The 20,313-nt window shown below is 44.4% G+C and overlaps 1 protein-coding gene across 17 annotated transcripts in view; it reads left to right on the forward strand.

Annotated features, from left to right (window-relative positions):
* Positions 1 to 20,313, forward strand: part of FNBP1 (formin binding protein 1) — an 878,539-nt gene that overhangs the window by 625,996 nt on the left and 232,230 nt on the right. The window lies entirely within an intron of this gene.

The following is a 20,313-nucleotide window of genomic DNA, read 5'->3' on the forward strand; positions in this document are numbered from 1 at the left end:
GTAATTCGTACAATTGTCCCAATATTCTTTGGATGTCTCATAGCAGCCCACAAGTGCACAGTGGCACACCACATCCCATGGGTGTTGTGGTCACACATATGTAACATTACATAATCAAAGGCATGACCGGACAAGCATGCATTTAATGAAGTGTTCTTGATTACTGTGAATGGGTTGGGCAGACATTCTCTCCTGCATCTTTTCCAGCTAACGGAGGCTTCCCTCCATTCGCAGAGCTCGGTAGGTGGTAGGGGGACACCAGACACTCTTGGGTCAGGATTTGAAGGGCATCAGGCCCAGTATTCATCTAGTTGTTCTTGACGGTATAGAATGTCTCATATCCAACATTCCATCTCTGGAGAAGGTCTTCGGCTCTAGCCTATTGCCACTCTACGCTTTGCTAAGAGGAGCAATAGGGCCATGAGTTGTCGTATCGCAACCCATCCAGGATGTCGCCTTGTGTTTGCTTTGTCTTTAACATGTCCCAGCAGTGAGTGCGTACTGCAGAGATCGGTAATCGGTGTCATCATCAATTGTGTCAAATGCCAATGACCAATACCCTGCCACTGTTGGGCACAACCATTCCAGATGTATAAAGTGGGCCTCATCAGAGTCACATCACACTTGAGGGCCCTTTCGTACAATGATGTAGGAGTATGGTACATTTTATGGAGGATTTTAATCTGCATCATCCGTAGTCGCTACACTTGGTGATAGCAAGTCAACAGCTCCATTATTCCTCCAGAGGTGAGGGGTCTAGATCTATCTGCCACACAGCTCTCGCCCCAGCGGGTCTTGTCTTACATAGTGTAGTCTAAGCGGGTGATTGATTTCTTGGTGAAGGGGGGGACGCCAGGAACTAGTCCAACATATGGATCCAGGGCGGTGGGAGAGGAAATTTACCGTGCATCTCCCTACATATGGCACATAGCCGTAGAGGAATATGTCAAGTGACGTACAGTGGAATTCATTCTTGGTGGTCTGTAGCATGATAAATTGATCATCAGGGTATAAGTCTCCCATCGTAGCCAATCGCAAACGCTGCAGCTGGAGGCTGTAAGGGGCAGCTACTGGGTTTTATACTATGGGTATCCCATTTGTATAAAGACAGTTTAGTCCCGCCTGATAGCAGAGCCTGTCACCATGTTTTCATCAACCATGCCAATCTAAGCTCTGGAGCGTCTTGCAGAAGTGTAAATGTTACTCCAGTATAGGAGCTTTCATAGATTCACATACCTGAATCATTCCCCGACGTCGAGACGGGAGACTCCGGTATATAAAAAGCAATGCTTAGCAGTATAGCCAACTGATATCATGCCACAGCTTATTTCAGATCATAACCCCGTAATTTTGGAAATACAATTACCTTCCCAAAATATTGGCTTCAAAAACAGATGGTTATTTCAAAGGAACTTGTTGTTGGATGATGCTTATCTTCAACACATGGCTAAAATTATCAATGATTTCTTTTTATGCAATAACGACACTGCTTCTATTCCAATTGTCTGGGATACATTTAAGTCTATAATCAGAGGAGAAACTTTAAGCTACTCCAATTTTCAGCAGAAAAATAAACGGAGTAAATTCCAACAAGAATTAGAAAATGTGATGAAGGCAGAGCTAAAACTTGCTGCTAATATAAAAACTGGTCAGGGCATTGAAGATGCTCAACGTGAGTTAACTACTGTACGTGCAGTAGCGTACTCCTATTTAGCCGATCAAGTAGCGTCCAAATATATGCAATATAAGACGGAATGCTACGAACTAAACGAACAAACGGGGAAAATATTAGCACAAAGGCTTAAACAGAAGGCAGCTTTCAATTATATCACTAAAATTGTTGACTCTAATGGGGTAATTCAGGAATCTAAAGTAGGGATTCTAAAGGCATTCCATGACTTTTATCAGATGTTATATAATGACCCGAATGATGGTACCGGCCAAGTGAAAAACACTTTGGAGTATCTAGAGAATCTTGAAAACACTGATTATATGAAGCTCCTTAAAATACAAAAAAACGTATTAGTTGCCCCCGTCTCTTGGGAAGAGATTGAATTGGCTATTTTGGGTCTTGCCCCAGGAAAAGCAATGGGACCAGATAATATTCCGCTGGAATTTTATCGTACTTTCCGTAGCATATTAAAACCAGAGCTACTCAAAGTTTATCGTCAGGCTTTTATGGGTGATCTTCCTGATTCATGGTCCATGGCCGCCATAGTTATTTTTAAGAAGGATAAGGAGGGTACTGAGCTTGGGTCATATAGACCAATTTCTCTTATTACTTTTCTAAGATTCTCGCTAACAGATTAATTGATCTTATGCCCAGGCTGGTCTCTAAGATACAACACGGCTTTATTAAAAAAAGGGATACAACTGACCATATTAAACGTATTATTGCTTTATTAGATTGGGCACAGGCCACGGGATCCCCGGTCGGGATAGCCCTGTTGGATGCTGAAAAAGCATTCAACAGGGTCGACTGGGGGTTCCTGTGGTCTGTATTGGAATGGAAAGGGTTTCCTATAGAATATATTAATGCAATACGTGCTTTATATATTAACCAAAAGGCCGTTATCCGGATCGCCAGTGAGATCTCTGATTCTCTGCCAATAACAAGGGGGACAAGGCAAGGGTGTCCTTGCTCCCCCTTGTTGTTTGCTTTATATATTGAGCCCTATCTGACTAGACTAGGTAAAGAAGCTGACATTGTTCCGGTAAAGATTCACCAAGCTGATTTTAAAGTTTTTGCCTATGCCGACGATGTCGCTATTGCAACCTCTGATATCAAAATGGCATTACCTAAAATAATATAAGAAGCCCAGGAGTTTGGTAAGCTGTCGGGGTATAAATTGAATATCGCCAAAACGCAGCTGATACATTCGGTTGAGGGCCGGCCGGATGACATGATTTTCTCTGTTGAAGCCTCCTATCTTGGCATAACGATATCCGCTAAAATAGATGACATTGTACGGCTTAATACAGCCCCTATATTAGATTCAGCTAATAGGACTTTGGAGAGACTGAATAATTTACATTTATCTCTGTTTGGCCGTACTAATGTACTTAAAATGGTAATATTTCCAAAATTCTTTTATCTGTTTTGGACGATACCTCTGTTGTTTCCTTCTGAATTTTTCAGTAAACTAGATAGAATGGCCTCTAGGTTTCTTTGGGGTTATCGAAGATCCAGGAGAGCTCTCAAATGGTGCACATTACCTAGGATTAGGGGTGGTTGTGTGATACCGAATTTTCGTTTATATTATTGGGCGGCTGTACTAAGATATATGGGAATCTTGATTTTTGAAGATGTTTCTATGGATGAATCAATCAGGCCATCAATCTATGAAATGGTTCTGGGGAAGGAAGCCCGACAATGCTTGGTGAGAGTAATAGAGCCTAGCTATTATAAAAAACAAACAAATTTAAAATCATGTTGGCGGCGTTTCAAATCTGGAAACAGTTTTAAAAAAACTGAATTGCTGTCCCGACTTGAATTATTATACGCCTTTGTTGCATAATCAGACTTTACCTGGAATTTTTAGAGACCCAGCAATGTCAAGATGGCACTCCGTTGGAGTGCGTCTACTAGGAGATTTATATCAGGATGGGCAACTGGTTTCCTATTCTTATTTGCAACAAAAACATAATTTACTGAGAACAGATTTCTTTAAATCTCTCCAAATCCGAAGTTATTTAAAGGCAAGAGGCTCCCGAGGACAAACCGCATTTGATAAAATTGACATGCTAGAATGTAGCAGAAAGGGAAGCAGAATCGGTGTAATATATCAGATGATGATAAACAGGATGCAGAAACTGGCGCAAACATTGCAACCCCACTGTCCAAATTACATACAAAAACGCGCTCACTAAATACAAGCGGCAGCTAGCCACTGAGAAAAGCAGCTATTATGTTACCCAGATCATCTCAGCAGAAAATTCCACCAGAAAGCTCTTTCAGGTGGTCAACCATCTGGCCAACCCTCCCGCACCACCGGAAAACACCTCACAAGAACTTTGCAATTCTCTGGCAGACTTTTTTACTGACAAAGTCACCTCGATATTCTCTGCATTCACTCCTCAAACCATACCCATGGTAAACAGTTCTGTCTCTACCCCTTCCTCCATCACCCGATCTTTTCCACTTTTCCATCCTGTCACACTTGAACAAATCTCCCATCTTATTACAACCACTAAATCAGGCTCACCACTTGACCCATGCCCTCCCTCCATCCTCAACCTCATCCCGGAGGCAATCTCACCAGCCTTAGCCAACATATGCAACAACATGTTCCAAACGGGTATCTACCCAGCAGTGTGGAAAAAAGCAATTATCAGACCCCTTTTAAAAAAACCTTCCCTAGACCCCACTGATCCGGCTAGTTACAGCCCTATTGCCTGCCTACCTTTCCCAGCTAAAATTTTTGAGAACCTCATGAACCAACAATTATCACACTACATTCACACCCACAACCTTCTGGACGATACACAATTTGGCTTTAGAAAAGGCCACGGAACAGAGACGGCACTCATCAAGGCAGCGGACGAGATAAGACACACCATGGACAAGGGAGGAGCGGCAGTCCTGGTGCTGTGGACTTATCCGCGGCCTTCGACACGGTCGACCACAACATCTTGATCGACCGTGTTGCAGCCATGGGTGTGGTACACAAAGCTAAGGATCTCATCGCCTCATTCCTACATAACCGTTCCCACAATGTCAAACTAGGTCCCTTTCTATCACTTCCCCTCTCCCTTCCCTGCGGTGTACCACAGGGATCCCCGCTAAGTCCGACCCTCTTCAACATCTATGTGTCGGACTTGGCGAGGGTGATTAAGGAACATGGCATCAGCCTCACTACCTATGCTGATGACACTCAGTTAGTCCTTTCAATACACCAGGACGGAGACAGGGTGGCCGCCAATTTCCAAGAGGGAATGTTGGCCATCAGTTCCTGGATGGCGGCCAACTGTCTCAAATTGAATTCCAACAAGACTGAGATCATGACCTTTGGTAAACTTGAGCCCTGTTGGTCCCCTCAGTGGTGGCCAAACGATTTAGGCACTCCTCCCACACCTGTCACTAAAGTGAGAAACCTTGGAGTCATCTTTGATGATCGGCTTCTTTTTAACCATCATGTTAATAATGTTGTCTCGGCCTCTTTCTTCACTCTGAGGAAAATTAAAAAGCTCCTACCCTTTATCCCAACCTCAGCTGCAAAGACCCTAATCACTTCCCTGGTATTTTCAAAAACCGACTACTGTAACTCCCTACTCCTCAACGCCCAGGAAAAGGTGCTCAAAAAACTTCAGTTGGTACAGAATGCCGCAGTTAGGCTTCGGCTTAACATCCCTAAACACAATTCCATTTCCCACTCCATTCGCAAACTCCACTGGCTCCCTGTAAGGTGCCGCATTAAGTTCAAGGCCCTCTGCATAGCATACAAGGACATTAACAACTCTGGTCCTCTGTTCCTGAAATACGCCTTTAGACCTTTAGAAGCATCTAGAACACTTCGTTCCTCATCAGCCCACTTCCTCAATGTGCCACGCACAAAAAAGGTCACTTGGGGCGACAGAAGCTTCACAGTTGCCACGGCCAAACTGTGGAACTCACTCCCCCTCAGTATCAAGACATGCCCTACACTGCTCAGCTTCAGAAAATAACTTAAAACATGGCTGTTTGCACAATAATTGCCTTGCTTGTTCAGTTTGATCATCAAAGCGCCGAGACACCCCTGGGTATTTGCGCGCTGTAAAAATCGCAAAAATAAATAAATAAATAAAGTGACTTGTGTGTATATATAGATAAATGGCAAAGGAAATTAGGAATTGCGGATATTGATTTGCTCAGAGCGATAGAACTGTCTAGTAGTGTTTTATTTAATGGCTCTTTTAAAAGTCAACGTTTTATGTCCATTTTTGATTTATATTATTCTCCTGTTGAACGAGCTAAATGGAAAGTGAACAGTGGAGAAAAATGTAACCGGTGTAGTCTTATTGCTGCAGATTCTCTCCATATGTTTTTTACCTGCCCTAAATTACTTCAATTTATTAGGGATGTCCAATTTTTTTTAAATAGTAGCTTAGGGGTACAAGTCGTATTATCTGCTGAATTAATAATTCTTGGAATTCAGACAGATCAAATTGGTAAAAGATCATTGGAGGAAGAAGGCTTTCTATTTATTAGTATGTCTGCATTTTGTATAACCTCCCGGTGGTTAGATGTTGATCCTCCAATTTTTCAACAGTGGCAGGCAAAATTACTATCCATTTATCAACTTGAGAATGCAGTATATAAACGGAAGGGACGGATAAGCAAGATGGTTAGTCAAAAACTTTGGGCCCCTATCACTAATTGGATATGATCGTTCTGCTCAATCTTGGATAGTTTCCTTACAATTAATGTTTATAATATTTTTTGCTGTATTTGTATATTATTCTGTATTCTCTCCTTTTCCTTTGTTACTTGAGGATAAGAGAAATGAATGTTTGTTCTGCCGGATTTGCCTTTTTTTTTAAAATTTGTTTGCTCTTTCTCTGATAATTGTATATAGCTGTTTCATGTTTTTAAAAAAAATTATGTTATGTATAAATCCGCGGACATAAAACTAATAAAAAAATATTTTTAAAAAAAAGCAGTATAGCCAACTGAAAAGAGGCCTTGGCCCGTTTCTCTTTTGCCCATAACCTATGTTATGTAAAAAAGGACCAAACTTTTCCCTTAGCCAATCAGAGCTCCCCACCCTCTAGAACACTCCTGAGAGAACCTTTTGCCCCTCAGATTTTCTACCGGCACGTTGTGCTAGGGAATCTCCTTTGAGCTCTGCTCAAACTCTAGCTATTCAGCTTTTCAGGATCTTGATTTCTTTCTATTTTCTCTTGGATTAGAGAATATTGTGACCTGTTCTCAACTACATTCTGTAGAATGTCTGGGAAAGAAGGGTCTATTTAGAGCCTGTGCTATCTGCTCTAAGAAGAGACTCTACACTGATGACCCACATGAAGACTGCATTTATTGTCTTTATCTGGACCACCAAGCCAAGGACTGCAAGGTATGTCGCACTTTCTCTAGCATGACTCTTAGAGATCGTGTGGGCCGCCTTTTGATATGGCTTCAGAAAATTAAAGCCAGAAAGGAGGTGATCTCTAGTGATAGTGATCAGGAATCCTCCTCTACATTTAGGAGATCTCAAAAAAGATCAAGATCTCCTCAGGCTCACTCCTCAGGGCAACGTCCTGAGAAGGCCCTAAAAAAGACCACTCATGGGTCTTCAGGGCGTAGTCCTTCATAATCTCCTCAGCCAAAAGAAAAGGAGAGCAAAGTACACACTTCTGGAGAGAAAGTTTCAAAGAGAGACTCTTCTGAGCCTTCAAGTCCCCACCTCTGGTCAAGGAATCCTTCAAGAAACCATCTTCTAGTACTCCTGAGGAGAAAAGCAAAAAATCCACATAGTCGACAGGATAGTTGACGAGAGCGCGACCAAGAAATAATAGTCGAACGGCGACGAAGACAGAGGTACAGAAATTGCCATTACCTGTTATGGTGTCGACGACATCAGCGTTGACGCCGGTAACATCGACGACGACGACAGGATCGTCGGCGAGGGTGATGATGACGGGGTCGACGACGGTTACTACGTCGTCGGCGAGGAATAGTTCTGGTGCAGTGTCGACGGCGACAACGACATCGTCGACGGTAGTGGCGACGGGCTCGTCAACGAGAGAAACTCTAGAAAAACAATGGAAAAAGATTACGCCAGCGGTGACTTCCCCGAGTAAGATTACTCCTCTGGTTCCAGCACACCTTTTGGAAGAGGAAGAGTCTGATGAAGAGGAGGACGAGGGGCCTTTGGGTATGCCAGTAGCCTATCGCAACTCCATGTGAAATATCAAGAGGATGACGATGAAGAGGGTTATGAAGAATATCACAGCCCCTCACAGCATCGTTACCAACAGGGTCTTCAGGAAGAGATGGTCGCTATACCATCCTCCATGATGATGGACTTACAGTTCATGTTAGCAGATTATAAGAAGAGGTTTCCTCCGTCAGTAGTCCCTCAGGAAGTTCCTCTTTCACGTCCCGTTCTATTCCGGCTACTCCAGTCAGAAGCAGAGAATCGCTACTGGGCACCACTCCACAAACACCTCAAGTCCAACATCACCAGGATCCGGTTACCTCGGACGATGAGGACCATGAAGAAGGGGAGCTAACGGAGCCCTACAAATAACGGGCCGACTATCTAATCCCATCTCTGGCCTCCCCCACACCAGGGCCGGTGGATTCTCCACCAGTGGATATTGGTGGATTCCACAACTTGATGGAGAGAGCTGCGAAAAGATTTCAGCTGCCAATGAAGACAACTCAGGCCGAATGCTTCCTCTATGACTTTAAAGAGCCTTATCATAAATCAGTTCGATCCATACCAATCATCAGCCATGTATGGGAGGAAGGCTTGAAAGTGATGACGACTCCAGCGACGGTTAGACCTGTGCTCGCTAGGTTGGACAAAAAGTATAAGGCTCCCTCGGATGCACCAGCGTGTTTGCTGGGCCATCGTAAACCGGATTCTATCATTTCACAGGCAGCGCAACAGAAATCAAAGAACCCATCAGCGCCTATTTCTGCACCTCCGGACAGGGAGGGACGGCGATTGGACAATGCAGGGAAAAGATTCTCCTCAATGTCAGCTCTTCTAGTCAGAGGAGCTACTGCCCTTGTCATCCTGGGCCGATATGACAGGCAGATGTGGTGCGACATGGCACCATATGTCGACCTCCTTCCGGAAGACAGCAAACAGGAGGTGAAGAAGGTTCTGCAAGAAGGTGAGAGGACTTCGGCTGAAGTCATCGACTGTGCGATGGACTTGGCTACCACAGCCTTTTGCTCTCTAGGAGGGGCGGCAGTTTTACGGCGCCAGGGTTGGCTGAGGGCCATTGCCTTTAGACCGGAGGTCCAAAATAAGATTCTGGATCTGCCATTTGATGGGGAGGATTTGTTTGGACGTCTGGTAGATGAAACCCTTCAAGGTATTAAGAAGGACACGGATGCGGCGAAGGCCTTGGGTACGTTGCAATATCTGAAGGTGCCCTTTCGAGGTGCCCGAGGGAGAGGACAACCATCTTATAGAGGTGGATACCAACAAGGGAGCTATCCCTCTTATTCTTCCTCATCGCAGCAATACCGACAGCAATACGGACAGAGACAGTCTGGAAGCTATTCTAAATCCACTCCCAGAGGACGAGGAGGTCGTTCAGGTAAAGACAGCAATAAAAGGCAATGACAACCTTCGGTGTCCGGCTTCTTATACTCCTACCCCTCCAAATGTTCCCCAGGGTGGAAGAGTAACTTACTATTTACATCAGTGGCAGAGAATAACATCGGACAAATGGGTCGTCCACATAATAAGATTCGGACATACTCTAGAATTTCTACAATTCCCTCCTCCCACACCACCTACGTATTAAGAAGTCAAACATCTATCTCAAATGCGTCGGGAGATTCAGGCACTGCTCCGAAAGGGAGCAATAGAACCAGTGCCGAACTCCCACAGAGGGAAAGGATTTTATTCCCGTTTCTTCTTGATCCGAAAGAATGCTCTCCAGTGGCGTCCGATTCTGGACCTAAGGTCTCTAAATGCCTATCTCAAAAAACAGTCATTGAGGATGGTGACCCTCCAGGATATTCTGCTACTCTTAAACCCAGGAGATCAATTGACCTCCCTAGATTTACAGGATGCATATTTTCATATCCCCATTCATCTTACCCACAGAAAGTACCTTCGTTTTACACAGGTCGGAGACCATTACCAATTCAGAGTGCTGCTGTTCGGCCTCAAGTCTTCCCCGAGAATTTTTACAAAATGTCTGGCGCCAGTGGCAGCTTATCTCCGAAGACAAAAACACCAAATTTTCCCATACCTGGACAATTGGTTGATAAAGGCACCATCGGAGAAGGCGGCTCAAACTTCACCTTCGGCATGCATGCAGTTGTTTACAGATCTGGGTCTGACTTTAAATGTAGAAAAATAGTCTCTTCAACCACCCAGAAGGATCATGTTTTTAGGTGCAATCCTAGACACTTCACAAAACAAGGCATTCCCATCAATAGAAAGACAATTGGGACTCGTATCTCTAGCCAAAGAGTTCAGGAGAAAAAAGTGTCTTTCAGTCAGAAAGTACAAATCGCTTCTGGGGACAATGTCTTCGTGCATACCACTCATCCCCCTTTGTCGATTGAGAATGCGTCCATTGCAAGAGGCATTAGATCTACAGTGGTGCCAAGCAAAGGGATCCTTCGAGGACAAAAACAATGTCACGCAACCGATGTTGCAGGCGGTAAAGTGGTGGACTCACAGAAGCATCATCTCGTTGGGTCTTTCCTTCCTTGCCGAACCAGCCCCATTAGTGGTCACCAAGGATGCCTATCTGGAAGGATGGGGAGCAGTCCTCCAGGATTTACAAGTCAACGGCCGATGGAAACAGCAAGAGCAGCAACTTCAGGTAAACCTATTGGAATTGAGGACAATAGGTTTGGCATTTTTAGCCTTCCTACCAAGAGTCGAAGGAAGATCGGTGTTAGTGCGGACAGACAACACAACCGCGATGCACTATATAAACAAGCAGGGGGGCACAAGATCACTCTCTCTGTCGAGAGAAGCTCAGAAGATATGGAAATGGGTGATAAGTCACGAAGTAACTCTAAAAGCAGTACATTTTCCAGGGGATCAATACACGACAGTGGACACTCTCAGCAGGCAGAAGACGACCTGTCACGAGTGGGAACTCAACCGGGACATACTACTGGAGATCTTTGGCAAATGGGGCATGCTGACAGTGGATCTATTTGCCACAGCCCAGAACAAGAGATGCCAATTCTTTGCAAACTGGCATCACCAACGGGGCTCGTGGGGGAATGCGTTTTCGATGGCATGGTCAGGCGTCTTTGCCTACGCTTTTCCACCGATTCCCCTTTTGCCACGAGTGCTCACAAAGATGAAGAAGGAACCGTGCAGGAAAATACTGATAGCCCCTTGGTGACCCAGGCAGCACTGGCTCACGGAACTGCTCCTTTTATTGGAAACAGAACCAATACGTCTACAGCCAATACCAGCACTGTTGACTAGGGCTCAGGGACAAGTGTGGCATCCAGACCCGACAGCTCTGAAATTAGTGACCTGGCTCCTGAATACCGTGAATTTCATCAATTAAACATTCTAGCAGAATGCAGAGAGATCCTGGCAAAAGCAAGGGCTGAGAGCATTAATAAAACATATAAAATGAAATGGAAGAGATTCTGCTTGTGGTGTCAAGAGAACAACCTACATCCTCTGCGGGCAGAGGCACATCAGGTCATCCCATATTTACTACGGCTGGCAAAGTCAGGATTGGCCCACGCCTCTATTAAGGTGCATCTAGCGGCAATCTCTAGATACAGGAGAAGCTCATAGGGTCCGTCTCTGTGGTCAGAAAGGATTGTCAAACAATCATGAAGGGGTTGTTTAGAGTTTGCCCACCTATCGGGCCTCCACCTCCACTATGGCAACTGAACATTGTTTTATCACAGTTGATGAAACCACCATTTGAGCCAATTCACAGAACTGATCTAAAATTCCTATCCTGGAAGGTGTGTGGTAAATAAATAATTAATTACCGGTACTATTTTTGAATACAGTGAATAAAACAGATAGCTCAATAAATAAGAGACAGGATTCGAGGTATCTTGAGTCTTACAGGCTTTAATCATGCATAAGGGAAGGGACAGGAACGGGATAGCCTGCATGGGAATAGACTGATGGCAGCTGCCCTGCTTTATCGACAGTGCAGCATATATATAGTATAATACATTACATTACATTGCATACAATAGGCGTAGCAGTAGGCGTAACTCGTAGCAGTTGCGAAAGATAAGGGCAAAATGATGTAACAAGAAGGCGTGTACAGGGCGTATACATAGACATGTGATGTAAACGTAATAGAAGTGTCATAAATGGGGCGGAAACATGGAGGGGGCTACCTGAGCAGCCGGGACCTTTAACCTAGTGGTGCACGCAAACGGGCAATGACGTGTTACCAGGGAGAACTGGGGGCTATGACTTCTGCGCTAGAAGAGGAGACTAAAGTCTGCGGTGTCAGGACGACATGTACCTAGGGCATATCTGGTATCTAGTGTTTGGAGTACATGTTGATAGAATCCAAAAGTTATCAGGGTAAAGGCTACTTGACACTAAGACTGGTGCATGCATTTATTCTATATGTATTGCGTGTGCTAGGAGTATTCTATGAATATTAATACAGTATTTCTCTTACATGGAGACAGGAAGGCTAGACCCTAGTTGAAACTATTGATGCGATTCAGTAGCTTAGGAATGCAAAGAAGGAGGGCTGGACTGATAACTAGAAGCATAACATACTCTTGGCAGACAGGCAGGCAGAGCCGGGCCGGGCACTGTGAAGCAGGAAGTAAGTGAAGGGTCAGGGATGCAGGTGGGGGCTGGATCGCTCCTCGGAGAGGTTTCAGGGGACAGGAGCTGAAACTGGTGTCCGGGCCCTTTTTGAGGCCTAGAAACGGGGACAATTCAATGAATTAACGTGCACACTGTAAAATGTGGCAACATAGGCCTAATACTTGTTGCTTTCACGAGAACTGGAAACTGGCATACTAGAGCTGGACACAACTATAATTGCGTCTTTAATCGATCATAGGGGAATACATGCATATCGATCATGCACATATAGCATAAGATGGGGAACACGTAGGCACATATAACATGGCAAAATTTACTTTTCCACATTCCCTCCTTGTGCCCTACGTTTCCATCAGGAAACATCAATATTCATGATACCATCTATCATTTCATATAGCATCATTTGCTCGTCTCGAATTGTCTTGGAACGGGATTTAGGACTAGGACTAGGAATACAAGAGGTAGCACACATGCCGCAAATCGCAGGGCCACATTGTAAACAGAGGCAGCAACTGAATATGACCATTACTGCTATACCTAGGAATGACAATACTTTCCATCCCCAGGCAGATACGATACTCCAGAGCCAACCGGACCATGTCCAGGTGCCTGGATTCTGGTGTAACTGATGGGCAATTTTATGAAGTCTGGTTATAGCTGAATAAACAGACGGCGCGTTATTAGGAATGAAACTGCAGCAACTAGATCCGATGACTCTACAAGCTCCTCCTCTATCGGCCAGTATGACGTCAAGAACGAGACGATTTTGGAGCACGACAAATCTCATAGCAGATTGTTCTTCAGTCAAGTTACCTAGAGCGGAAGTAGTTTCATTCACTACTGCTTCAAGGGTTCTGGTTAACCTACGTATTAGCTTACTATTCTGGACAGGGCCTATAAAGAAGAAGAAACCTTTATTGAAATCTTGATACTGTTCTAGAGTAGTTTCAGTTTGATCGACAATTGGGGACTCAATCTCTCTTTTATGTCTAATGTGTACTAGATGTGTGTTTCTGTGATAATCAGATGGGGCTAGAAAAACTGGTGGCAGTAGGAAGGCAATGTAACATGTTCCATCCCAATCGAGGGGCAGACGAACATATGCGGTCTGACCATACACAAAATAAGAATGACGTGAGGCTTTGAAAATGGATTTCCCACTGTCACTATACTCGACCATAGTAGTACAATCACTATGTCCTACATGTGCTGAACCATTCTTTCTGACACATAATTCGCCTTTGACTGTTAGAACTGAAATAGCAGGCAAATCTGGAGTAGTATCGGACTGAACATTCAGGACCATGAAATTCGAGGAATAATTACCTAACTCATATACTTCATTTTCTAGATCTAACCCTGGTCTATGGGTAAGACCTTGCTTGTCTGGGAAACATGTTCTATTAAGAAGGGACATATCAGTTGAGGATGACGTTAACGTGGACCATGCTCCACACGAGCCATTATGTGAAAATGGATAAGGAAAGAGTGGCAGAACTCCCTTTGGTGTCTGGAAAGGGGGGAGTCGACCACATACCCAACAATTAGTGGCATTGCTGGTCTGGTGTGAATAATGCAACATTCGGATAAAGGTATTGTTACGCATAGCAAGACGATAGGATAACTCGTGAGGAGGCAGGTCACTAAACGTGTGTTCTACTGTAACATTAGAAAACATGTGTATATGTGACATCGGAAAACATAAATGTAAAGCATAACTTATGCATGTAACCATAAGACTTAGAAACAATAAAAAGAATAGAACGATAATACATCTCTTAGAGTTTTGACTAACTCTCTCACTGTGTGGGTCTGTCTCATACATGTCAGGAACCTGTCTAACCGTTTCACCCGAGAGGGACTTAGACAATTAAACTGGCTGACTCATTTTACTAGATCTCAACTTAGCTTTATACTCCTGCTGCGGAGTTTTCTCTAACAGGGGAAGTTTCGGTTCAGAGTCTGTGTTTAGGCAGTCCTTAAGAATAGGGCAGTCTTTGAAAAATGTCTTTGGCTTAAGTCCATGAAACTTCTTAATATGGCTGGTGTGCACCCAGCCTTTGCAGTTCTCGAGCTTGACGGCGGTCCTGGTGGTGAGGAGGACAAGACGGGGCTCCTTCCATCGGGGCTCCAGCGGACTTGAACGATCAAAGTTCCTTACGAAGACCATATCACCTGGAACGACCTCATGCGGTTTCACCTCAGTGTTGTCTGGGAATGTAGCGGCAACCTGTGAACGACAAGATTGTAGTGCAGACATCAAGGAGGCAAGGTAATCTGTCAGCATATTACTGGAAACATCTGTAATCTTTCGGGGCATAGGTGTACCCCACATATTTGGAGGGCGGCCGAATACGACCTCGTACGGGGACAGACCTGAACGGGAATGAGCGACCATTCTCATGTAGAACAGGGCAACTGGCAGTGCTATTAACCAATCTACACCTTTCTCTGCACATACTTTGGCAAGGCGGATCTTTAAAGTCTGGTTATGTCTCTCTACGAGACCGGCTGCTTCAGGATGGCGTACACAATGGAACTTCCACTGGTACCCTAACAGAAGGGATACTTGTTTCATGAGCTCGGATGAGAATGGCTGGCCGTTATCTGAATACACGACCCTAGGTAATCCGTAGCGGGGAAAGAACTCACGAACCAACTGCCTGGCAGTGGTCGTAGCTGTGTAATCTGGAACTGGATATGCTTCTGTCCACCTGGACAAAGCGCCTACAACTACGAGGACATACTTGAAACCTCGACATCGCTCCATTTGAATGTAATCCATCTGGAGGACTTCAAAAGGGTGGTCAGGAGGTTGGAAACCACCTTGTTCCACCGGGACACTTTTACCTGGATTGAACTGATAACATATCATGCAGGTAAGGACTTTCTGTTTGGCTGCTGCTCGTAAATGCTTGTTGAACCAAAGGTTCTGAATACTGTCTAACATGGCCTTTTCTCCTAAATGTGCAGGACTATGTGCGGTGTTAATAATGACTTGAACCATAGAGTCGGGGAGAAACCATGTGGCTTTTCCCTTCGTCAACCATCCTTGATCTGTCTGGACCCCTCCTTGTTCGGACCATTTCTTGATTTCATCGGGAGTAGCATGTGACTGTATGTCTATGACATCTTGTGTAGGGTCCTTAACTGTCATACAAGTAGTCTGATCTGGAGTGTGTGTCAGTGTTGTGTTAACTGGAATGTCTGGAATCTGAGCTGTAAGCTTGGCTGTTCGATCTGCTAGATCGTTACCTTGGGAAATGATGTCAGTGACTTTCGTATGTGCTTTGCACTTCATGATAGCGATAGCTGTCGGTAAATGTATTGCATCTAACAGAGCTTGAATAAGGAGACCATGCTGAATCTTGGTTCCATGAGAAGTCATGAAACCTCTCTCTTGCCAGAGCACTCCAAAGTCGTGTACGACTCCGAATGCATAACGTGAATCTGTGTATATATTTACTTTCAGGTTCTTGGCACGTATGCAGGCTTGGGTCAGAGCGACTAGCTCTGCTGCTTGAGCGGACAGGGTGTCAATACGGTGTGTTTCTATAACTTCAGTTTCAGTAGTCACTGCATACGCGGCTACTAGTTCTCCTGTACTTGTTCTCATACATGAACCATCCACATAAAGTGTCAGGTCGGGATCAGGAAATGCAATATCTGTCAAGTCTTGTCTTGGCTTTGTCAAGGTGTTAACAACTTCCACACAGTCATGTGTGGCAGGATTTGATGTAACTGACGGTAACAGTGTAGCTGGATTTAAGATGTTGCAGCGTCTGATTTCTATGTGTGGCTGGAACAGTGTCAGTTCATAACCTGTTAAACGTGCAATTGTCAAGTGCTGAGTCTGGGTTCGGTTTAAAAGAACTTCCACGGAGTGTGGAACTTGTACTGTCAGGGAGTGTCCTAACACTATGGAATCACTTTGTCTGATAGCTAGTGCTGTGGCTGCAACTGACTTGAGGCACGCAGGCAGAGCCTGAGCTACTGGATCTAATGTGCTAGAAAAATAAGCACAGGGCTTGTATTGTCCTGCTTGATCTTGTGTGAGAACAGATAATGCAGTACCTTCGTGTTCAGTAACAAAAAGTGTAAAAGGCTTACTATAGTTCGGTGTTGCTAGAACAGGTGCTTTACATAAAGCTTTCTTTAACTCGTTAAAAACAAGTGTATGTTCCTGGGTCCAAGGGAGGACAGACGATACGGCTGCCTCCTGTGTCGTTAACTGTATCAGTGGCTTGGCTAGAAATGCATACTGGGGAATCCATTGTCTACAGTAAGAAGTGAGGCCGATAAAAGCTCGTACCTCCTTCTGTGTCTTGGGCTGTGGAAGATGTGCTATTAACTGGATACGGTCAGGTGTCAACTGCCTACCCCTCTTGGACAGTAAGTGTCCTAAGTAGACCACTTGCTGGACACAGAATTGTAATTTGGAAGGGGACACCTTATGCCCCATCTCGGCCAGAAAATACAGGACTGTAAGTGACGCACGCTCGCAGTCACGTTCAGAACGGGCTGTGATCAGTAGATCATCGACCTACTGGAGCAGGGCAGTGTCAGTTGGCATGTGAATATTGTCTAGTTGTCTTTTAAGTGCTTGACTGTAAATGCTAGGACTTTCTGTGAAACCTTGAGGAGCTCGTGTAAATTTATAGCTCCTTCCATTTAAACAGAATCCGAAAAGGAACTGGCTGTCTGGATGAATGGGGACACTGAAAAATGCGTTCTTGAGATCGATAACTGTAAAGAACGTGGCTTCAGAATCAATGGCAGTCAATAGGGAAGAAATATCTGGAACCACTGGGTACTGTGGTATGATACATTTATTAAGTTCTCGAAGGTCGATCACTAATCGATAAACTGGAGGTGCATTTGGATCTGTACGTTTTAGAATCGGAATGATAGGAGAATTACATACATTGGAGTCAGTTTCTACAACTACTCCTTGAGCAATGAGTTTGTCAATAATTTTGGATAAGGCTGCTACAGCCTCGGGTGGCAATTTATACTGTCGGATTCGTGGTAGAACAACACCTTGTTTCAGAGTCACACGGTGGGGTGTGATATGCATACAACCTACATCAGTTGGACCTTGCGCCCATAAATGCTGTGGTACATTCAATAATCTTGGATCAAAATCACGTAATACATAATGACCTTTGAAGTCTCTCAAGAACAGACGTACTCCTTCTGGAGAGCAGCATATAACTGCTCCTAATTCTTTCAGAGTCTTAATGCCTAATACATTTTCTGGACAAGATTTCGTTAGTAACAAATCTGTAGTTCGGGACAATGGACCAACTTCTAGAGTAACTGGTTTCGATATTTCATTAATAATAGGCTTTCCTGAAAATCCAAGGGATACATTTCTAGAGCCTGAGAGCGGAGCCCCTGGAACCTCGTCATGACTGATGGTAGTCCTACTTGCCCCTGTATCAATCAGAAACTTTCTGTCTTTCCCTAATACTTGACTGTGTACATAAGGACCCTCTTGATCTACAGGAATCTCGATGAGAGGCAAGCCTACCTCCCTCTCTAGGCTGTTTCATGAATACGGCTGATAATCTGGATACTCGGACTGTGCATACTGGTACATCTGCTGTGTAACGTGCTGTGTTGCAGCTATAGGCTGCGGTACTGTAACTGTCTGTTGTGCATTCTGTGGTGGCTGAGGAGTCTGTGAAACTTGTTCTTGCCTAGGCGGACGTGGTCTTTCTTTAGTTTTACCAGTAGCTATGTTGTGTTTCAGAACTGCACATTCACTTATAAAATGACCGGGCTGTTTACAATAATTGCATGTCCCTTTAACGGGAACTGCAGGATGACTTGCTTGATTCGTACCCCTCTTCTGACTGTCTTGGGGAACAGATTGTGCAACTAATACTTTCATTTTCGTGTCTTTCATACGTCTCCTTTCGTGTTCTTGCTCTTCCCTGATTCTGTTCTGGTGGTACTGGAGCATTTGGAGCATCTGTGACAGAGAATTAGCTTGCCAGGTACTTTCGACTTTCAGTACTCGATTTTTTACTTGTGGACTTGAATTCTCTACTAGTTTCGTGACAAAAAGATGAGGGTATGATTCACTACTTGTTTTCAGACCACTATTAATAATAAAACATTTCTCAAATCTAGAATAAAAATCACTAGTATCTTCGTCTTGTTTCTGTTTACAGGCTGAGATGGCATCCCAGTCTTCCTTTTTCGTGGCTAGTAATCTTGGCAAAACTTGTATCAATAACTCGGGCAATTCTTTTGCTTTATCCCCAAGACCGGTACCTGGTACTCGTGTATTATCTTCAGCTTCTAAAGCTGTCCAATCTATCGTTTTCTCTCCCACCTCCCATTCTTTTTCTTTGAGTTTTTCATATATGCCCGCAGGCAACAGGACCTTTAACATTTTAATGATATCTGGATACGTGTATTCTCCCATACGGAGCATGTCTTTTAATTCACGGTGGAACCCTGCTGGATCTTTATCATGACAGGGAATTAACTTCTTCATTTCTAAGAGTTCCATCTTTGTAATAGGGGTGTAAACAAATACTCGTTCTAGACCACCACCCTCTTTCTTGACTGGATGTACTTCTCGTAACGGGTTCTGTCTGTCTATGTAGAATGATTTACTTTCTGGGGGTGAGACGTGAACAAAATGCGGATTCAGAAACGTTCGGTATTTGTGGCGCTGTTCTAGAATGACACTAATTAAATCGGTGCCTAGACCATTCCATCTGTACTGGAGTAACTCGTTTAATACATCATGTAGTGGACCTGGATCGGAATGCTGTTCCTCATACAGTGTGATGAGGTGCTGGATCATATACATACCCACCAGTCGTTGCTCGGCTGGGGGCAGTTTCAGAAACGTTTGAGCCACTATTTCATTTGGAAACGTGGCGGAATCAGTAGTCCATCGGACTGCTGATCGGGCTAGTTCTTGTCCATGCATGGTGCTAAGCTCACCATAGCCTATTCGTGATTTCAGAATGTGATCGGTAGCTTGGAATACTTGCTCAAGGGAACCCTGTTCTGGTGCTGGAGAAGGGAAAACTTTCTTGTGACCTAGGCATGAATGTCGGTCGGAAAGTCTAGTTCTACCTACATACGCTATTCTGGAGGGATTCTCGTCATCTACCTCTTCATTATCAGAGTTGTCTTCTTTCTCGGTTACTTGTGTTGCTTCTCGTTTCTCGTGTAACTTTATTATTTCCCTACGAATTTTCTTGTACATACTCTCTATACAGTTCTGTGTCTTGTGTCTTCCCTCGGCTATATGGTCACTCATCAGGGAGAACTGGGGGCTATGACTTCTGCGCTAGAAGAGGAGACTAAAGTCTGCGGTGTCAGGACGACATGTACCTAGGGCATATCTGGTATCTAGTGTTTGGAGTACATGTTGATAGAATCCAAAAGTTATCAGGGTAAAGGCTACTTGACACTAAGACTGGTGCATGCATTTATTCTATATGTATTGCGTGTGCTAGGAGTATTCTATGAATATTAATACAGTATTTCTCTTACATGGAGACAGGAAGGCTAGACCCTAGTTGAAACTATTGATGCGATTCAGTAGCTTAGGAATGCAAAGAAGGAGGGCTGGACTGATAACTAGAAGCATAACATACTCTTGGCAGACAGGCAGGCAGAGCCAGGCCGGGCCGGGCACTGTGAAGCAGGAAGTAAGTGAAGGGTCAGGGATGCAGGTGGGGGCTGGATCGCTCCTCGGAGAGGTTTCAGGGGACAGGAGCTGAAACTGGTGTCCGGGCCCTTTTTGAGGCCTAGAAACGGGGACAATTCAATGAATTAACGTGCACACTGTAAAATGTGGCAACATAGGCCTAATACT

The sequence above is a fragment of the Lissotriton helveticus genome, chromosome 5_1 (genome assembly GCF_964261635.1).
Source record: "Lissotriton helveticus chromosome 5_1, aLisHel1.1, whole genome shotgun sequence".
In the NCBI taxonomy this organism is placed as follows: Eukaryota; Metazoa; Chordata; class Amphibia; order Caudata; family Salamandridae; genus Lissotriton; species Lissotriton helveticus.